Source organism: Protopterus annectens, chromosome 10.part0 (genome assembly GCF_019279795.1).
Source record: "Protopterus annectens isolate FY-2018-M chromosome 10.part0, PAN1.0, whole genome shotgun sequence".
In the NCBI taxonomy this organism is placed as follows: domain Eukaryota; kingdom Metazoa; phylum Chordata; order Ceratodontiformes; family Protopteridae; genus Protopterus; species Protopterus annectens.
The window spans coordinates 1,650,692,078-1,650,711,422 of record NC_056744.1 but is presented as its reverse complement, the minus strand read 5'-3'; the positions used below and the strand labels follow the sequence as shown (position 1 = coordinate 1,650,711,422).

General features: G+C 41.9%; 1 protein-coding gene across 1 annotated transcript in view; it reads left to right on the top strand.

The window, feature by feature from the left end:
• The window catches only part of LOC122814368 (zinc finger protein 729-like), a 600,102-nt gene that overhangs the window by 470,104 nt on the left and 110,653 nt on the right, over positions 1 to 19,345 (top strand). The window lies entirely within an intron of this gene.

Sequence of the window (19,345 nt, the reverse complement as noted above, 5' to 3'; positions counted from 1 at the left end):
CAGTACAAGTACAGCCACAGTTACCTTGAGTATCGTTGTTCTTTCAGTTGGTCTTCCGCCTGCAAGTGAATATCTTTTGCCATTTTTTTTTGTAGCTTTGTTAACAGTTTTTTTTTTTTTTTTTATATAATGTCTGAGAGTGGCTCAGTTTTTAGAAATTGCTACTAAAAAAATATCTGTTGCCAATGCCTTTTCTACTTCAGCCCAGAACATGATATGGGCATGTGTCCACATTGTGCTAGGCTCACCAGAGAATAATCAGAAGGGAGAGTCTGATGTCTCTGGGAGTTCACAACACGTAAGCTAGGGAAAGGTCTGGAACTGTTATGCCATGATAGCATTGTCCAAGGCCACCAGAAACCTTCCTGTAAAGTGCAAGTGCACTGAAAAGTAGTACAAGGAAAGGTGATGGTGAAACTGCAAATAGTTCATCAAATGCCATCAGTTTCCCTTGGTCTGGTGATGCCAAACAACTTGATGAGGTATTTAAATACCCCCAGGCAGAGTTCAGTGGCCTGACCACTTTGCAGGCCTCCATTTTTTTTACTGTAGGCATGTCCTCCTAGAACAAAGTCATCAAAACCTTGGATAGCTCTGAGACACCTCAAAACCTTGGCCAGCTCTGAGATGCCTCAAAATCTTGGCCAGCTCTGAGACACCTCAAAATCTTGGCCAGCTCTGAGACACCTCCAAACCTTGGCCAGCTCTGAGACACCTCGCTGTCAGCACTTGGCAAGTTATCAGTGTGGATGAGGCCAGTATTTCGTGTTTTTTTAATTTGCAAGATTTCTGGAGATCATTTGGAGGTCTGTCACCTGTCCTTGAACAATGTCCTGGGAAGGGGTTCCCAGAGAATCTGAGGCCCAAAGCACCAAAGGCAAAACCATCACCTGTTAACATGCTTCAGCCAACTTTGAGCAGAGCCTTAGCTCAAACTATTACTCGGGCTTCTACACAACAGTTTATCCAACTGGACTTAATGATTTTTAAGTTCAAGCAGCCACCACTGGAAATATCTGAAGTATCAGGGATGCCTTCTAAAAGGAGACTGGAATCTCCTCCATTAGAGGATCCTGATACCAAAAATTTAGACACAGGTGATCTGGCCTGTGTTGGTCAATTCCCTTCTGCCCCTGTTTATCATTCTGACACTGAGAACACACAATTAAGTGCTTTCTCTCCAAAGGTTTTCCCATTGGGGTCATTCTTCACAAGATGAAAGAAGTTCCAGTGGAAGTCTAGGAAGTACTCACATGTCCATCTCAGACATGGAGCCTTTATGAGCTACATATCGAAACTTTTACAGCCCCCCACACCCCCCGCTAAATATATATTCCAACTCCAAGATCGCACTATAGTGAGAAAAGGGCAAATATCCCAATCTTCACTGTACTGCGATCCCACAATGCGATCTTTGAAATGCGGCCGTTTCGAAGTTCTGAGCATTCGATTATGTTATATTTCGATAACGTAATAGGAACCCTACCTGAGCCTAAATCACTGGCAGTTCCTCCAATTCTTAATGCCTTGGAGCATGCATTTACTAATGCATTGTTGAAGCCAGATTGCCTTCTCCAGTTATGAAGAAACGTGACTGGTTCTGTCACGTCCAGGATTTCCATAAGTTCCTATAGACGAACCCTTTGGCTTATCCAGCTGTGGTGTCCAAGTATTCAATACAAAGGATATTTTTGGCTCCATCTAGGAACCCAGCCCTTTTCCCAATGAAAATGAGTTAGAAATTCTCAACTGATTTGAGTTCAAGTACAAATTAATTCTTCTACCCTGGCCTTTAGAGGCTTAAACTGCCAGAACCATATATTCAACTACCCACAGATTATCCCTGGAGAATGTGCTTTAAGAAAATGGAATTACTGACAAGGACCTGAAGTAAGAAATGCTTGAATTATCTGATTTATTAATCCATGCCCCCCAGAAAACCTAGGACATGTGGCTATGATACAGTGGATTTATCTTTCAGGGCAGCAACAACAAGGTCAGTTGTTAGGAGACATGCCTGTATGAGAACAAAGCTCCTGCCAGGTCATGTAAAGGCAGAGCTCTTTAATGCACCTCTGGATAAGCATCTCTTCTTTGGACCTCTTGTTGAAGATGTCTTCAAAACACTGGAAAAAAAAGTAAGACCATACAGTCTGTTAAAGATTTTTTTTTTTTGCCACAGGCACATAACTTCAGCAGAAACTTACTAGCCAAGTCATGGTCCTTCTATGCAAGGGTAAGATGGTCAGATTCAGGAAAGAATTTCAAGCGAAATCCAATGAGAAGCTTCAATCGTTCAAACCAGACAGACCCAAGAGGGAACATCTAGGCCCACCCTTAAACCATACGCCAACCCCTTCCCAAAACTAGACCTCCTTTATCTCTCCGGAGGATAGAAGGACTTTTAGCATTTTTTCTGAAAAGAAGGAAAACCTAGCAGAGAAATCCTCAAATTGGGATACAAGTAATATTTCCAAAGCAGATCAGATCTAGAAGTATTCTTTTGGTAGCAAAAGTTTTAATTAAGCCTGATCTGTCTACTCATGGAACAAGGGGTCATGGAGAGCGTACCAAAAGGAGAAGAAAATGCAGGGTTTTACTTGAGGCTGTTTTTAGTGCCCATAGTAGGAGTCACATAGAGACGTATTCTGGGCCTGTTAAGAATGAAGAAATTTCTGATATCACAGAATTCAAAATTTAAACTATACAAAGCCTTATACCAGTGTTTTTCTCTTACCTTTTGGGTCACACTGGAACTGAGAGAATGCCTGACTGTATATTCCCATATCCAAAAAGTACAGAAAAGTCCTAAGACCGGAAACAGGGGAAATTATTTCCAATTCACATCCTTGCTCTTTGGATTATCTGATGAATCCAGGGACTTTAGAAAACCCCTGGCTGTAGTTATAGTCTTTTGCTGAGTAAATGGTGTTTCCATATATATTCAGACCTGGATGATAGCTTGACACAAGCAGAATTCCTAGAGGTGATTTAGAAGGCATTGAATTTTTACCTTTATGTGTGCCTAAGAACTAGGGTCCACTATCAATCTTGTCATGTCAAACCTGACCCCAGGAAAGAGGGTTGTTTTCCTTGGAATGTCTGATGGACACACACTTCCAGAAGATATTACTTTAGGAGAACAAGATACCCTCTTTATCCAGAATCTATTAGAAAAGGAGTTGGTCACTCCTATACCTATAAGGGAGTTATAGTGATACCTCAGGAAGAGATGGCGCACAGTCCTTGGAAACCCTCTTCTATCTCTTATGTTGCTTAAAGAAGGAATTCTGATGGTGGAAAATGCAAGTATGCCTCAACTTGGGGGTACCCTTCAGGCCAAAACAACCTACTCTGATCCTAACCACAGATTGTTTTGGACTTAGCTGAGGGGACCCATGTGGGACACGTGAAACTCCAGACATTTTGAATGGTGGTATGAAAAAGAAGAACATAAATGCAAAAAAAAAATGATGGCTGTGGTCTTAGCATTAAGAACAACCAACAGATTTTGGCATAAGGGACTCTTGAAATCCTTACATACCACATTATGTGGCTGTATGGAACATCAAAAAACAAGTGGAAGCCACATCCTACATAGATTATACAGCTGTGGAAGGTGGCAAAGGAATCAGGCCTGACTCCATAAGCGACCTCCCTTCCTTCTCATGAGAATGACCCAGAAGACAGGATGAAGGGGTCTTAGACCTCAGACCCATACAGTGTTGAACAGACACACCTTGCTGGATATGATCAACATTCAGGGTGTGCCAGAAGTACATCTTTTCCAGAAGAAACAGCATCAGCAGCTTGGAAAATAAATGCCTCCTCCTTGAATTGGAAAAGTATATTTCTATATACTTTTTTTTCTCTCCCATACCCTGATCCCTGCAGTATAAGAGAAGATCAAGCAAGATAGGCCAAAAGTCATTCTGATAGCCCCATTGTAGCCTAGACAATGTTTCTAACTCCTCTTAAGCTTCCAAAGGGAAGAGACAAAAACGTTCCTTCAGTGTGTGGACCTCCTGATCTAGACAAATGGATCCCTCATGCACCCCAGTTTAACCACCTTAAGGCTGATAGTACGGTTGAGTTAATCCTTATCCAATCCAACCATATGTTTCCAGAGGAAATGCTAAAGATTTTGAAGAAGGGTAGGAAGCCTCACACAAAGAAATCATACCTAACAAAATGGAAGATATTCTGCCTTTGTCTTTCCAGGATTCAAGACAGACAGCTAGATGTTAATGTTCCTGGATTACCTGTAAATCTTTACAAATTAGACTTATTTTGGGCTTACTTTAAAGGTCCATGCACATGCTGTTTCATCATGTCTTGTTATGGACCCTCCTTTATATTCTCAGCTATTGGTATATTTTCCTAAAGGGAGTACGACTCGTGTGTCTTAGACAACCTAAAAGGGGAAATTATTCCACCATGGGATCTCAGTTATATTTTAGAGAAATTGTCCTTGGTCTTTGAACTAGCTGATTCAGTCCTTCTGAAGTACCTGTCTTGGAAGATACTGCTTTTAATTGCTGTGACATATCCTAGGAAAATTTCAGAACTGCAGGCCAGGATGTGCAAAGAAAAAAAATATTTTTTCCTCTACAGGGATAAGGTTTCCCTTCATATTGATGTGTATTTTATGCCACAGTTAATGACCGACCTGTGTATGAATCAGGCCATTTACATCATTTTTTTTCTTAACTTCAGAACAAGTGGGAAGATCTTCTGAATGCTTTAGACATGTATAGACAACTGAGATTTTTCCTACACAAAACAAAGGACATCAGAAAATCAGACAAACATTTTTTTTTTTTTTCAAAAGGCATAGGGGATTGGGAAGCAGCTAATAAGCAGTCAATCTAAATAGCTGGCACTACTATATCTGCTACTACTGATCTGTATGTGGAAAGGCCATCCCAGGGCATCTTAAAGCACATTCATCTTAGTCACAGCAGCTACCACAGATTCCCCGAAAGGGAGTTGGTAACCAGTCCATCTAAGAAGAAAGCTGCTTGGTCATCATTTCACATCTTTTCAAAGCACTGCATTCTGGGAAGCACATACAGGGCTAGGGCAGGTACACCTCTGCCATCCTGTAGGACCTGTTCTCTTGGGTGATTCCATCAGGGCCAATCACCTCTCTGGGTAAACACTCTTAGAGTGATCCAACAGATGAGGACTGCAACAATGAATAGTACAACCAACAATGTTCACTTGTGTTAGGAACTTAAACATAATTGTAGCTATTCAAGTACATTCCCTTCTGCTGTTCATCCCCTTTTTCTTCACCATGTGTATCCTTTAGCTGGAGTAGGGCCTCCTAATTTCTTTGTTCACCACTTTCTTAAATTTCTACCAGGTATCCTCCCTCCTTGATCTTGCACAACACCCCAGACAGGGAGATTTGGGGGCCTCTGTGATGGATCTGCTTGATGGATACGTAGTACCCCCCCCTTTTGTTCTGCTAATTGTCTGATGCCTGAGGCAGACTCTTGCTGTAGCCAGAGAAAGAAAGAAAGATCTGAAGAAGTCGCCTCTTATGTCAATGACCTTGAATCTATGGGGTTTAAGTTTGCTGAAGTAACTGGGACAGGTACATTTCTGGAAGATGGTCCAAGATCCGGGCTACCTACTGAGAGGATATCCCACAGATGAGGACTGCAACAGTGAATGTAGCTGAGCAGCAAGTAGTAAATTAAGTTCTAAAACAACTGAAAATTTTCATTACTGCTTCTTGTATACAACATGTAAAGAAAGGGAAGATATTCCACATCAGTTACTAGTGCCAAAGCCGTATAGGACACTATTAATGAGGCTAACCCATAGGAGGTCACTTGTGGATGGACAAAGCTAAGGCAAGGATGCAAGCTGGATTTGACTGGCCAGGCATAAGCTGGATTTGACTGGCCAGGCATAAGCTGGATTTGACTGGCTAGGCATAATGAAAGTGCTAAAGAATTTCTGTACTTCCTGTCCAGAATGTCAAAGAACTGCTACCCATCCCGGATATAAAAGTTTGTTAATCTCATTAACTATCATAGAAGTATCATCTAAGGATGTTGACATGGATACTGAGGGACTATTGGTAAAATCCAGCAATGGGTATCTGTACATACAGCTCATAATGGATTATGCTATCAAATCTCCAGAAGCTGTCCCATTACGCAAATCTGATACGAATACTATTGCTAGGGAACTGGTACTGTTATTCTCCAGAGCTGGTATCCCTCAGGGTGCACTTTCTGATCACGGCATTGTTTTCATATCAGAGGTGTTTCATCAATTATGTCATTCTTTTAAAGTCAAGCAGTTGAAGACGTCAGTTTATTGTCTCCATAGCAGTGGATTAGCAGAGAAGGTTATTAAAATACTGAAAGCCATGCTGATGAAAGCTGTTGATGCAGATAGTTAAAAACTGGGATCATTTGTTACCCAATTTATTGTTTACAATCAGATAAGTGCAATAAGCTTCAACGGCGTCTACCCCATTTGAACTACTGCAGGACAAGCATGTAAGAGAGGTGCTTGAAATTTCTAAGGTAACCTGAAAAAGGAAAGGACACTATTTAAAAGTGTGATGGAGCACTATGTTAGTCTGCAGGATAGATTAAAGCTGGTCATGCCTGTAGGGAGGGAGGACATGCAGAGAGCACAGGAAATGCACTGAGTTTATAATAAGAATGCCCATGTTAAAGATTTTAATTCAGTAGATCAGGTCCCAGTACTGATGGTGCCTTCCATGGAAAGCAAGTTGCTGGCCAAATGCCAGGGGCCATTTGAGGTAAAACAAAAAAGAAAAAAGCAAACGCAGTAAACTATAAGGTTAGACAGCCAAGAAGAAGTAGTTGGATGGTTTGCCATAATGGTTAAGTTGTTTACCTTACCAACACAAGGTACAGGATTTGACTATCACTTTGAGGGAAAATGTCAAGGCTTAAAAAGGCCCACAAGGACAGCCTAGCCTAATGTTCCTCTATGAGCTATAAAAAAATCACATTTATAACACTACTATATTAAAGGCATGGGAGGAAGTAGAGAAGTCTGCAGAGAACTTACAACCTGAAGTTCTACAGGAGGGTCCAGAAAGTCTCCATCTGAAGAACAGTTAGAATGTCCCTGTCAAAAGTACAAAATCAAGAGGTGAGAGAATTTTTGTTACAAAAATAAAGGAGTTCTGTTTATCATACGGTTCACTGTTGCAGCCCTGATTTATGGCATAGCCTGCCAGTAGGTATATCAGTATAAACCCATCTTCCAGAGCTCTATCTTCCCCTTGTGGTTTGGGTCAACTCCTACTGCAATATAAGTATGTCATTTTTGAAAGGGGGATGTCAGCCATTGATATCTACAATTTTTTTTTACCATAAAATCTGATGCACTATGTTGTTGTCCTGAAATGCTTGTGTTGAAATCTTGGAGTACGGGTGTAGTTACTTTGATTCACAGAGATGTATGTTATGTAGGTTGTGTCACCTGTCCATGGCCAGAGGCCTCCACGTCTGTGCCGCAGATGAGCTGAGGCCAAAAACAATAGAAACCAAACTGATGCATGCCCTCTTACCTCTGCCTAGTTTGACTGGGGTCTCTGTCCCATCCCCTTCCCAGGCTTCTATCCAGTACCTCTTCCAGCTGTCTCAGGACTTTGTTTTCTGAAGTCCAACAGACCAACCCTGGAGATTCCTGAGAATCAATACCAAAAAAAGGAAGATAAATCTGACAAGTCCAACTTAAAAAAAAAAAGCTAAGCACAGACCACACTAAAATATCAGAAGTTAACTGCAGCCAACTTTAAGCATACTAAAACTTTATTGTCTCTGCTTTTCATCCATAAAAAGACTTCATCAGGAAAAAAAGGTAACACGTTGTACTCACTATTTAAATAAACCATGTTCCAATCAAAAAACACATTCAATTAATCAGTAAAACAATTAAACATTTTTCTTAAAGCAAAATCATACCAAGCTATACAAGAACTTCATTTTAACATTCATTAAAATGCATTGGCCAACAGTTAAATTACTGTACATCCTTAAATAAAATATATATATATATATATAAATAAGGCCAAATTAAAACAACCTGTACAAGATATATAAATGACATATACAAAATATAAACATGTATATGTGAATAAAAATAATAAATATGAAAAAGTGTATAAACTTTATTTCTACTGCTGCTATTAATTCTGAGCCTTCTATCCTTTAGAAAGCACTTTATTGATAACCTCATTCAAGCTTGGGAACTCATCAGCTTTCAAAATAATCTGCCATATAACTTCTTTCTTTTTTAAGTGATTCTTATAGTCAACTCCCCTTTTATCATCTAACACATGCTCTAGAACAAAAAACAAGAATTTTTTTGAACTTAGCACAGATGAAGCTGTGCTTGTATAAAGCATTGTCAGTGTCTTTCTTTTTGATGGCATAGAAATGTTCTTTTATTCATGTGTTGAATGCTCTAGTAGGGATTCCTACATACAATGCTTCACACCCTGTACAGACGCTGACATAAACAACCCCCTTGGTAGGGCATGTAAACCTTCCTGAGGCCATAATAGTCTTATCCAAATGTGTTAACATAATAAACGAACCTTTGTTAATAAACCTGCAGGCACTACAAAAAACACATTTGTAGGTACCCCTAGGTTTATCAGAAGTGGCTGGTATCGCTAAAGTATTGTCATGTTGTAATAACGTTTTTAATTACACATTCTTCTTATATACACAAGAAGGCTTGTCTCCCACTGCTTTGTACAAATCAGTATTGCCCTTTAAAATACACCAATTATAGCAAATCATTTTTCGTATCTCAAAAGTTGTTAACAGACATATCTAAGCTGAAAACTAACATGTTTATAGCAGAAAAATTGTTAACACCCTTGTCTTTGTCCAAGAGCTGATGTACTATGGGAGCAAAAAAATGTGTTTCTCTTGTTAATTACTTCAGTAGCACTGGATACCAGTCTAGATTGTTTGTAACCTCTTTCTATAAAAGGGAGGTAATAAGGGTGGTTGGTGGCGTCTTCATATATTTTAGGTGTGCCAAAAATAAACTGTGTCTTGGGGTTGGCAACAGACATAAAATTGTGCATTTTGAGTCTATCTGACCATTCACAAGCAAGTCATACAGATAAGCTTTGATATAAATAGCTCCATTAGACACCCTATTCAACCAAAGCCAGATGAATGGAGGACAGCCACTGTCATCCCTCTACACAAAGGTGGAGTGTCCACTGACCGAGGCAATTATAGGCCCATCAGCCTAACTAGCCTGATCTGCAAGGCCATGGAACGCATTATCATGGACCTTATAAACAAGGACATTGACAACCTCCAAACATTTGACCCCACATAGTTTGGGTTTGTCAAAGGGCGATTATGCCTGTTAAACTTGGTCAACTTCTTTGAAACAGTCACCAAAGCCATGGACGAGGGGAAGACGATGCACACTACCTACCTTGACCTAGCCAAAGCCTTTGACACTATTCCCCACTCGGGCATAAGGCAAAACAGATAAACTCTTCAAGCTAGGCATCAACCCATATGTCACCAGATGGGTAGCTAACTGGCTCATTGATAGAACCCACTCAGTCAAAGTAGGGGAAGCCACCTCTAGTAGTAGATCCATAATGAGTGGTGTACCCCAAGGATCGGTCTTGGGGCTTCTGCTGTTTGGAATATACTTTTCTGAGGTGCAAGCCAAAACCAGTGGTCAGTGGCTGACCAAGTTTGCAGATGATTGCAAGCTGGCCGCTGTCTTAAATTCACTTAGTAATGTGAACATCCTTCAAGAGGGCCTTACCCAAACTAATGACTGATGCTAGAAGCATGGCCTCAATCTGAGTGCCAAGAAATGCATCATTTTCCCCTTTGGGGAAAATGTCATCCCCACCAATTATCACATTAATAACAACTTACTAAGCATGCAATCAGTCTTGAGGGACTTGGGCACCCAGGTTGATAGCAACCTGACTTTTGACCACCATGTTGCCTCCATGGTACGGAAGGCTTTCTGCATGGCCCACCTCATAAATAATAGTATTTCATCCAGGAACAAGGAGGTCATAACATCCCTGTACTCCTCCCTTATCAGATCCATTATTGAGTACAATGCCCCCCCCCCCTCAATGTGTACCTTGCCAAGCACATGCAGCAGTTGGAGAGAACACAGAGGTTCCTGACCAAGAAAATCTAGGGTCTCAAACACCTATCCTATATAGATAGGCTAAAAGCCCTGTCCCTCTACTCAGTCTCATACAGACTGCTCAGATGTGACCTGTGTCTGGCATACAAGCCCATTTCAGACCCAGCCTTGATGGAGTTGCTGCTTATCCGTAAGGCAAACTCCACTCTCTCAACCAGTATGCAAGGCCTTAACCTGGTCTGTAACATTAATAGAACTTGTTGGCGGAATAGATTTGTGTCCCAAAGACTCCCCAGTCTGTGGAAAAGACTCCCTCTCCATGTCAAGCAGAGTACCTCTCTAGCCCTCTTTAAGAGGAGCCTGGATGACTGGATGGGAAACAGAATATATACCCCTGGGATCCCACCTGTGTCCCTGCTGGACAGGGGAAATGGGTGCTGACTTTGAGTGAACATGGGCAAAATTCTTGGCTAGGCTTATAAGGGCCTCCGGGCCAATAGCCTAGTATCATCCTATGAACCTATAGCTACAATGGATATGTTCTAACATGACTTCCTTATATTCTTCATCATTCATTAACATTCTTTCAATGGCATTTATATAATCTAACTGATACAGGATGACAAGTCCCCTCTTTTCTGCTCTCAGTACGTATATGCTTCAAATGTCTAGGCTCATACATGCATACTATGGGAGCAGACAAGGTAGGGGGACTTGTCATTGCATGTTAGTTAGATTATGTAAATACCAGTGAAAGAATGCATTTATCCTTACTCAGACAACTGCTCCATTAATTCAGAGGCTGCGTGCAAGGTCAACAGTTACCTGCTGTACCCTATCAATATCATCAGTTCCAAATTACACCATCTGAAGTCCATGATCTTTTATTGAACAGAGAGCTCCAGAAAGGCTATTTAGCTGGCGGACAAGATCCTCCAATTCACCTTCTTCATCATGGAGATCCAATAAAAGGAGATTTTCATAGATAGGAATTCCTCAGAGTCCTGGGTTACATGGCGTCTTGCACCCTGATGGTATTCTGAGTAAGGATCCACATGAGAAAGCAGTAATAGTCCTGAAAAAATGCTTGGAACAAATATTCTCAGTTCTTAGAAACTCTTCTCTCCATTCTCCCTTGAACAAGTTGAGATTTCATGGTGAAACGGGTAGCTTCAGCTCACCAGGGATATGTCCTTCAAGCTGGCACAGCTGCCTCAGACTGTGACTACAGACTCAATGGACATAACATTGGGTGCTAGAGCACAGAAAACCAGAATATGAGAAAAAAACATGTAAATGTGAAAGAGATGAGGGCAGTAATATTGGCTTTCTGGGCCTTCAAACTAATTTGGACAAGGTAATTCTCAAAGTCCTCACAGACACTAGTACCATGATATGGTACATGAATGAAAAAGACAGTGGTTGTTTTTGCATCCTGTGCAGACAGGCAATGCAGAACTGAATGGTTTAACAAGAGGTCTGCTTGACTGGCAGGGTGGCTGACATCCTCTCCCAGTAGAACATGTTATAGGCTGAATAGCGAACAAAACCGATATAAACCCACATGTAGGGATGTTGAACAGGGACAGCTTTCTAGATCTGGCAAAAACTATGTGAGATAGAAGTAGACCTTTTTGTTTCAGCACAGAACTGCCAGCTTGACAAAGTCTTATTCCAGAATGCCATGTCCAGCAGCCTAGAAGATAGACGTTTTCTCCCTACAATGGACGACAGGTCTGTTTCTGTATTTGTTTCCTCTAATACTCCTGAGCCTCAAGGTTCTGCAAAAGAATAAAGATGACAAGCCATATGCTCCCTTTTGGTTAAAAGAGACTGGCTTTCTTTCCTACTAACTCTGGCAGTAAAAAATTGAAGCTGCTACCTGAGCATTTAAACCTGATATCCCAGAGCAAAGTACACCTGGTGTAACCCAAACTGAACACGATGTAGCTGACTGCTTTGATCCATCTCTCTTCCCAGGTAGGGATCTGTTTTCAGAGGATATACCAAATATTATGAGAGAGGCTAGGAAATCATACCTACCTTAAGGGAAAAGATTGTCCTTCTGGTGCCTTTCTAGTAACTAAGACACTGCATTACCTGTTAGACCTTTTCAAGACTAACCTGTTCTTATATTTAACTAAAGACACATGCTTTTGTTATATCCACCTGCTCAGAAGTGACGGATTGCAGGAAACCTTACAGGATGTTGATTGTGCCACCACGGAACCTCAGTTTTGTGCAAGACGTGCTAACATAACCTTCCTATGAGACATTTTCTTTAGCAGCAATTAAGTTCTTGTAGTGGGAGACACTGCTTTCGGTGGCTGTGACCTTTGCTAGGAGGATTTTTGTGTAGGAATCCTTTAGCTGATGTAGCTGTGCAGTCAGCAACGTGTAGAAAACCCTTTGTTTTTCACCAATGCATACTTCTGTATGTTCGAAATTACAGAACTTCGACTACTGAAAAAAAAAAAAAAAACAACAGACAACAAAATAAATTGTTGTAAGCAGGAGGGGCAAGCCCCCCCTCCCCGTTCCCCACACCCCCCGCTACTTAAATTTACCAACTCCGAGATCGCACCACATTGAACTGAATGGAAACCTCCACTTAAGGAGATTTCCATTCAAACGCTCGAACCTTTACAAATTTCTGGGATTTTGCTAGAACAGAACGAAGAGTTTGAGAAAATCAGATCAACTGCTTGTATCCTTTGCTATAGGTAAATAAGAAAAAGCAGTGTACAGACACTGTTAGAATGGCTTGCACACTGCATTTGTTTGTTATGCAACTCATAGTAAATCAAGCCCTGACCAGGCGAAATCCCATTTCCCCAAAGCTACTGCAGTTATCACATCATTCCTAAAAAGGATTGTGCTCAGCACATTCTAGAGGAGCTACTGGTCCTTGGTCCACACCGTGTTTGTTCATTACAGTTTAGGTTTGGCATCTAGGGCAAGGGTGGACATTGCCTCTGTTTAGAAAGGTTTGCTGTCCTAGAGCACCCACACCATACCAGCTAACCTCTTCTCTTCATGCTTCATTCCTTGAGTCAGTACTGCAAAACTGAATAGTATGATGAACATAGTACAGCTGTTTTGGGAACTTCCCATAAGTGTAAATATTTACGTACATTCACTGTTGCATTCCGTGTTCCTTTTTTCCATCTCCTCTTACATTCTGTGGTACCCAGAGACTGGGGTGGGTCTCCCCTTATTCATCACCTTCTCACTCACTTTCCAACCAGATTACTTCTTCCTTGAAACTGTAGTTCATCCCAAAGCAGGAGATTGGTGACTTCTGGGGTGGATTGGGGGGAGGGGGGTAGAACTGTTTTTGCCATCCTCAGCTAAAGGCTATCCACAAAGTTCTCTATAAGCACCCCCCCCCAATCTGTATCATCTCAAAGATGAATACGTCATCACTACAAATTTCAGGCCACAGTCTCTAAATTTCCTTCAAGTATGCAAATTTTACAGTCAACATGGAGACTTCATCTATAGTGTTTACATTTTCAAACAATGGAAGTTCTTACCCTCATACCTTTGATGAACATTGAAGAGTTACATTTGTATCCCACACCTACCTTCCCTCATGCTGGATATGCCCTTATACCTTAGTCCCTCATCCTTCCTAGACTAACTGATTTAACTCTCTCACCTCAAAAAACAAAAGAAGCAGCACAAACTGGATAAAGAATAAATTCTTTACTGGATTCTGGTACCTCGGCCTTCGCCTTCACATGGAATAATGTTGTAAAGTACAAACCAGTATAAATACACACCTCACATAATCAATCATGTTAATTAAACAATTAATCAATCAAGGATGAATATATCACTCTCTCACCTGTCAGGTTAAGTGAGTCACCTGTGTGTGCTATATATTAGATTATATCTCCTAGCTGCACATATCCCATGGTTTGCACAAAGTCCATAACTATACGATGTCCTTCCATCCAAGTGTTGCAGTATTACTTACATCTGGGATTGCCTGCCTAGGGCAGCCCAACGTATGGCCAATACACAAAAGCCTTAGGTTGCTTTAAGGTTTGCTGTACGTCACATGTATCCTCTTTGTGCAGCGTAGGGCATAAAGGTGATGTCCGGATATTCCCTCCTCAGAACTTCTTTGCCACCAGTCCGAAAACCGTCTCAAGGTCATCAGTCTGAATGGCTACATCTCATTGCTGGTTCCTGAGCTGTTACAAATAAGTGCCCCATTTGGGTTTAGTTTTTTCTTGTCTTTTGATTGTTTCCAGGGTTTCATGTCATCCACGTAGGGTAAATGCCAGTGTGGGAAACGTGAACAGTGTTTATTTTGCCTTTCACAAGCATACATCCTGTTCTATTTGTCTGAGTTTTGTACTGAAAACTCTGCATAGTAGGCTCCCTTCCTTAGCACTGTATTTGAAGAATCAGCAACTTAAGCTTCTCACTAAGGATATTATGGAAGGAACTTCCTGCCCAGTCAGCCATTAGGGAAGAAGAAGGTTAAGAAACCTAGACCAGAATTTTCTGCTGTTCAGCCTCTGCTGGATGTTTCTCTTGAGGTGAGTGAGAACCCACAAGATTTCCTTGCTTTGTTGTCTCATTCCTCTGCCACAACTGGGTTGGAGTTCAGCAGGGATCCAGCTTTCAGCACATGCAATGAGGCTTTGCAGGCATCTATTTCAGACATTCAAGGGGAACCATGGCTGTTTATTTCCAAGAGGCCTAGAGGTGCCCCTCATTTTTAGTTAGAGAAGAAATTCTTGCTACTGTAATTGAATGCCATCCTGGGTCAGAGCCTTCTAAGTTTTACAGGGCAGACATCCCATTAAAGAAAAAACAAAAAACTAAACATGTTTCTCCTACCCATAGGGATCCACAGAGTGAGTGGTAGGCCTTCACTCAGGATTTGTTTAATGCTTTGATGGCATTAAAACCTCCTCAGGGGGTTTCTGTTCCATCTCCCCCTTGGTCCTCTACTCCACTTAAAAGACCCAAGGAACAGCATTCCTCTGAGGAGGAATTGGATTCTGCTGAGGAATCCCTAGCTTACTCTTCCCAGATTCCTTCTCCTTTGGACTCTGGGTCAGAGTACGAGGAATCTACCAGTCCTGATACTCCCTTTGAAGAAATTTCTTTTGGGGACACGATCTCCAAGATGATGGAGTTTTTTAAATGGGATTGTGCTCAAGTCTCTGAGATTCATAAGAGGTACTATGAGTTGCCCCAGGTGTAATCCCCTAAGCCTTCTGCTGTTCGTCCCATTTTGACTGATTTGTTAGATGCATTTTCCAGTGCCTGTAAAGCTCTTGTTTCTTTGCCCCTGCTCCCAAGGAACCTGATACATTTTATTGGGTGCCTGAGGACTGTAACTTTATGTACAAGTGTCCTGCTGCTGAACCCTCAGTGGTGTCTGTAGCTTCTGACAAGCCCTCTCTGTTGCTTCCTTTGCCCAAATTACTATCTTCTGATAAAGACAGCAGAAGCATAGAAAGGTTAGGTAAGAAGGTTTACACCATGGCTACCTTGGCTTTTAGGGTTATTAATTATCAGACCTATATGTCGGCTCTCCTTTCTCAGGCTTGTCAGGTTATTACTGATCTCAAAGACTCCCAGGGTAAAACTTCTGTTCTTTCCCTGTTAAGGGACTTCCTCTCAGGTGGCTCATCATTCCATCAAGTGTAGGTATGATGCAACAGATACTTCTTCTAGGGCTGCTGCTTTAGGTTCAGTGATGAGGAGGGATTCTTGACTTCATCTTCAACCATTGCCTGATGATATCAAGACTAAGTTGATGGATGCACCTCTTGATGATAAACACTTGTTTGAGGAAGCTGCTGCTGATTTTAAGTCTATTCAGGATAAAGGGAAGGCTTTACAGTAACTCAAACATGTTTGTCTCTCCTTTTCCTAAATTTCACAGAAACTATCCCAGTAAGCCTGCTTCTGTTTGCAGGCAATCTCATCCTCCTTCCAAGGGCAAGAAGAGTGGCAACAGGCTCTTCCTGCTAAGGCTATTCAGACTTCAGAGACTCAGAAGTCTTTCATTCCAGATAAACCAGGTGCTGTCTGTCTGTCTCTTCCCAGCCACGTTCCTCTTTCTCTTCACCTTTCTCTCTCTCTCTTCTTGTTTGGCTTCAGATTACTCAGGATTTATGGGTTCTGTCCATTATTCACCAGGGGTATTTCATGGTGTGGAAATCCCATCCCCCTTTTATGGGCATTCCTCAGCTTCCTCAAGAGCAACTTCCCTTTTTAACAGAGGTAATTCAAGACCTTTTGACTCAGGTTACTATTCAAAAGTTACCTGTGTCCCAAAGGGGGATGGGGTTTTACTCCAGGATGTTTCTAGTACCCAGAAAAGAGGGTACTTGGAGACCAGTTCTAGACCGCTCTCATTTAAACACTTTTCTGAAGTTGCCCACTTTTCGAATGTTGTCCCTTCAGACTCTGTTTCTTTTGCTTATGTGACATCCCATCTCTGGGCCAGTGATCAAGGAGCCTCAATCCCACCACTGCTACTAACATGTGACATTTCCCACTGGTGTCGGTGGTAAGGACTGAGGCTCCTTGATCACTGGCCCAGAGGAGAGAAGTCACAGCTTTCTCAGGCTTATATGGTGCCTCTGAATTTCAAGGATACTTTTCTCCATGTTCTAGTCCATCTCCTTTTCAGGAAATATTTGCATTTCTCTGTTGCTTCCTGGCATTTTCAGTTCTCTGCTTTGCCCTTGGCCTTTCTACCGCCTCAAGGGTATTGACCTAATGCCTCGCTCCTGTGATAGCTTTTTGCAGGCTTCAAGGCATCCAAGTATTTCCTTACTTGTACAATCTGCTGACTGAGGCATCCTCTACGGACACCCTTTTGTAAAATCTTCATTTTGCCATTTCCCTTCTTCAAATCCTGGGGTTCACAATAAACTTCAAAAAGTCTTCTCTGACTCCTTCTCAGGATCATGTTTTCCTGGGTTGTAGGATACAGACGGTGCCTATACTGGTATCCCTGCCTCCTCCCAAGGCCTTCACACTCATTTCCTTCTTTCAAACTCTTCTTCTTCTGGCTTCCGTTACAGCCAGGGAGTTTCTGAGAGCCCTGGGTTTCATGGCATCCACCATCCTTGCTCCCTCTGGCCAAACTTCACATGAGAGAGTTTCAGTGGTTCCTGAAGACAGTTTGGCTTCAGCATGCACATTCTTTAGAATTTAGTTCCTGTTCTACCTTGTCTCAAGATAGAACTTCACTGGTGGATCCAGCAGTTATCTCTGAATCCAGGACTCCTTTTTCATCCCCCTATTCCCCCTCAGGAGCTGTTCACAGATGCTTCAGACATGAGATGTGGAGTAGCTTAGTAGGTGCAGGGGCTGTGGCCACCTCTTCAACACAAGGAGCACATCAATGTCAAAGAGATGAGAGTCCTTCAGCTGTCTCCAGGCTTTTCATCCTCTTTTCTCCCCAGGACCTCTCAAAGTATTCACAGGCAATACCACTGTGACGTGGTATGTAAACCAACAGGGGGGAGCAAGATCTTACCTTCTTTGTCATTGGCACTCCTGGTATGGGATCTTGCTGTCCAGTATTGAGTGATTATTTGGGCAGTTTACATTCCCTCAGGTCAAAACTTTGTGGCAGACACTCTGAGCAGGTCCTTAACTCAATCCCATGAATGGATGGTTCACAGGGATGGGTTTTTCTGGATATTGTCCACCAGTGGGGTACTCTTCAAGTTGATCTGTTTTCCTCCCCTCTTAACAGACAACTTCCTCTATTTTGCACCAGAGTCCCAGGTCCTCTGGTGTTGAAGGTTGATGCCTTTTCTTTTTCTTGTAAGGGAATGTTTCTTTATGCATTCCCTCCCCTTCCCCTCATTCCAAAGGTCCTGTTCAAAATATAACAGGACGCTCCCAAAATCTTGTTGGTGACTTCCTTTTGGATGAGGCAGCATTGGTTCCCTCTTCTTCTGCATTTAGCCAAGGGCAATCATCACAAGTTACCTCACTGGGTGGACCTACTCACACAAGACAAGGGATCTCTCATCCATCCGCACCTGTCCACTCTTCAACTGGCACTGTGGGTGATAAGATTTTGATTCCGCATAGACACCTTTTTTCAGAGGATGTGCTTAAGGTCCTGCAGGAGGCTAGGAAATCCTACTTATTCAAATGGAAGAGGTTTTCTTTTTGGTGTCTCTCATAAACTAGATCCACTTACTGTGGATGTTCCTTTGTTACTTTCTTATTTGTGTGAATTGCTCAATGCTAGTTTGGCCTATTCTTCTGTTAAAGTCCACTTATCAGCAGTCTCTGCTTGTCTGCATTTAACTTCTTCTTCTTTAGCTTCTAGGTTTGAAGCTAAACAATTCCTTAAAGGTGTCCTTCATATTAGGCCTCCCAGGAAATATGTTCCTCCTCCCTGGGATCTTAACTTTGTTTTGAAGAAGTTGATTCAGGCTCCTTCCGAGCCTGCTGATTCAGCATCCTTGCTCTTGGAAGACTGCTCTTTTGTTGGCTCTTACTTCTACCAGATGGGTTTCTGAGCTTCAAGCCCTTATGGCTTGTACTTTTTGGTGTTGCAAAAGGACAGGGTGTCCTTGCGTACTAATCCTTCTTTTGTGCCCAAGGTGGTTAATAAGTTGTCACTTAATCAGTGTATTCATTTGCCTACTGTTTTCCCTCTCCATAATCTGATAGTGAGAGGGTGCTGCATACTTTGGATGTGCATAGACAACTCAGATTTTATTTGGATAAGACTAAATCTACTAGAAAATCTGATCAGTTTTGTTTCCATTCATCCTAGGTCCCTAGGATTAGCTGTATCCAAGCAAATTATTTATTCTTGGCTCTCTAAAGCTATTTCTTTTTGTTATTCATTTCATAGTAAGAGCCTTCCTTATTCTAAGGCTTATTCTACTAAAGCTGTGGCTTTTTCTGGTTCTTTTCCTCAAGGGATTGGATACTACCTCTATTCTTGAGGCAGCTACCTGGACTTCTGTGCTTACCTTTACCAAGCACTACAAGTTGGATGGAATCTCCAGGGCTATAGCTGGTTTTGCTAGGGCCATCCTTCATGGCTTCCTAGAGGGTTCTACTGGTCCTTCCTCCTCCCAAGTTTCTTCTTGAGCTTTGGCACTCTCCCAGATGTAAGGAATACTGCAACACATGAATGGAAGGACATAATACAGTTCTGTAAAATCTTACCATA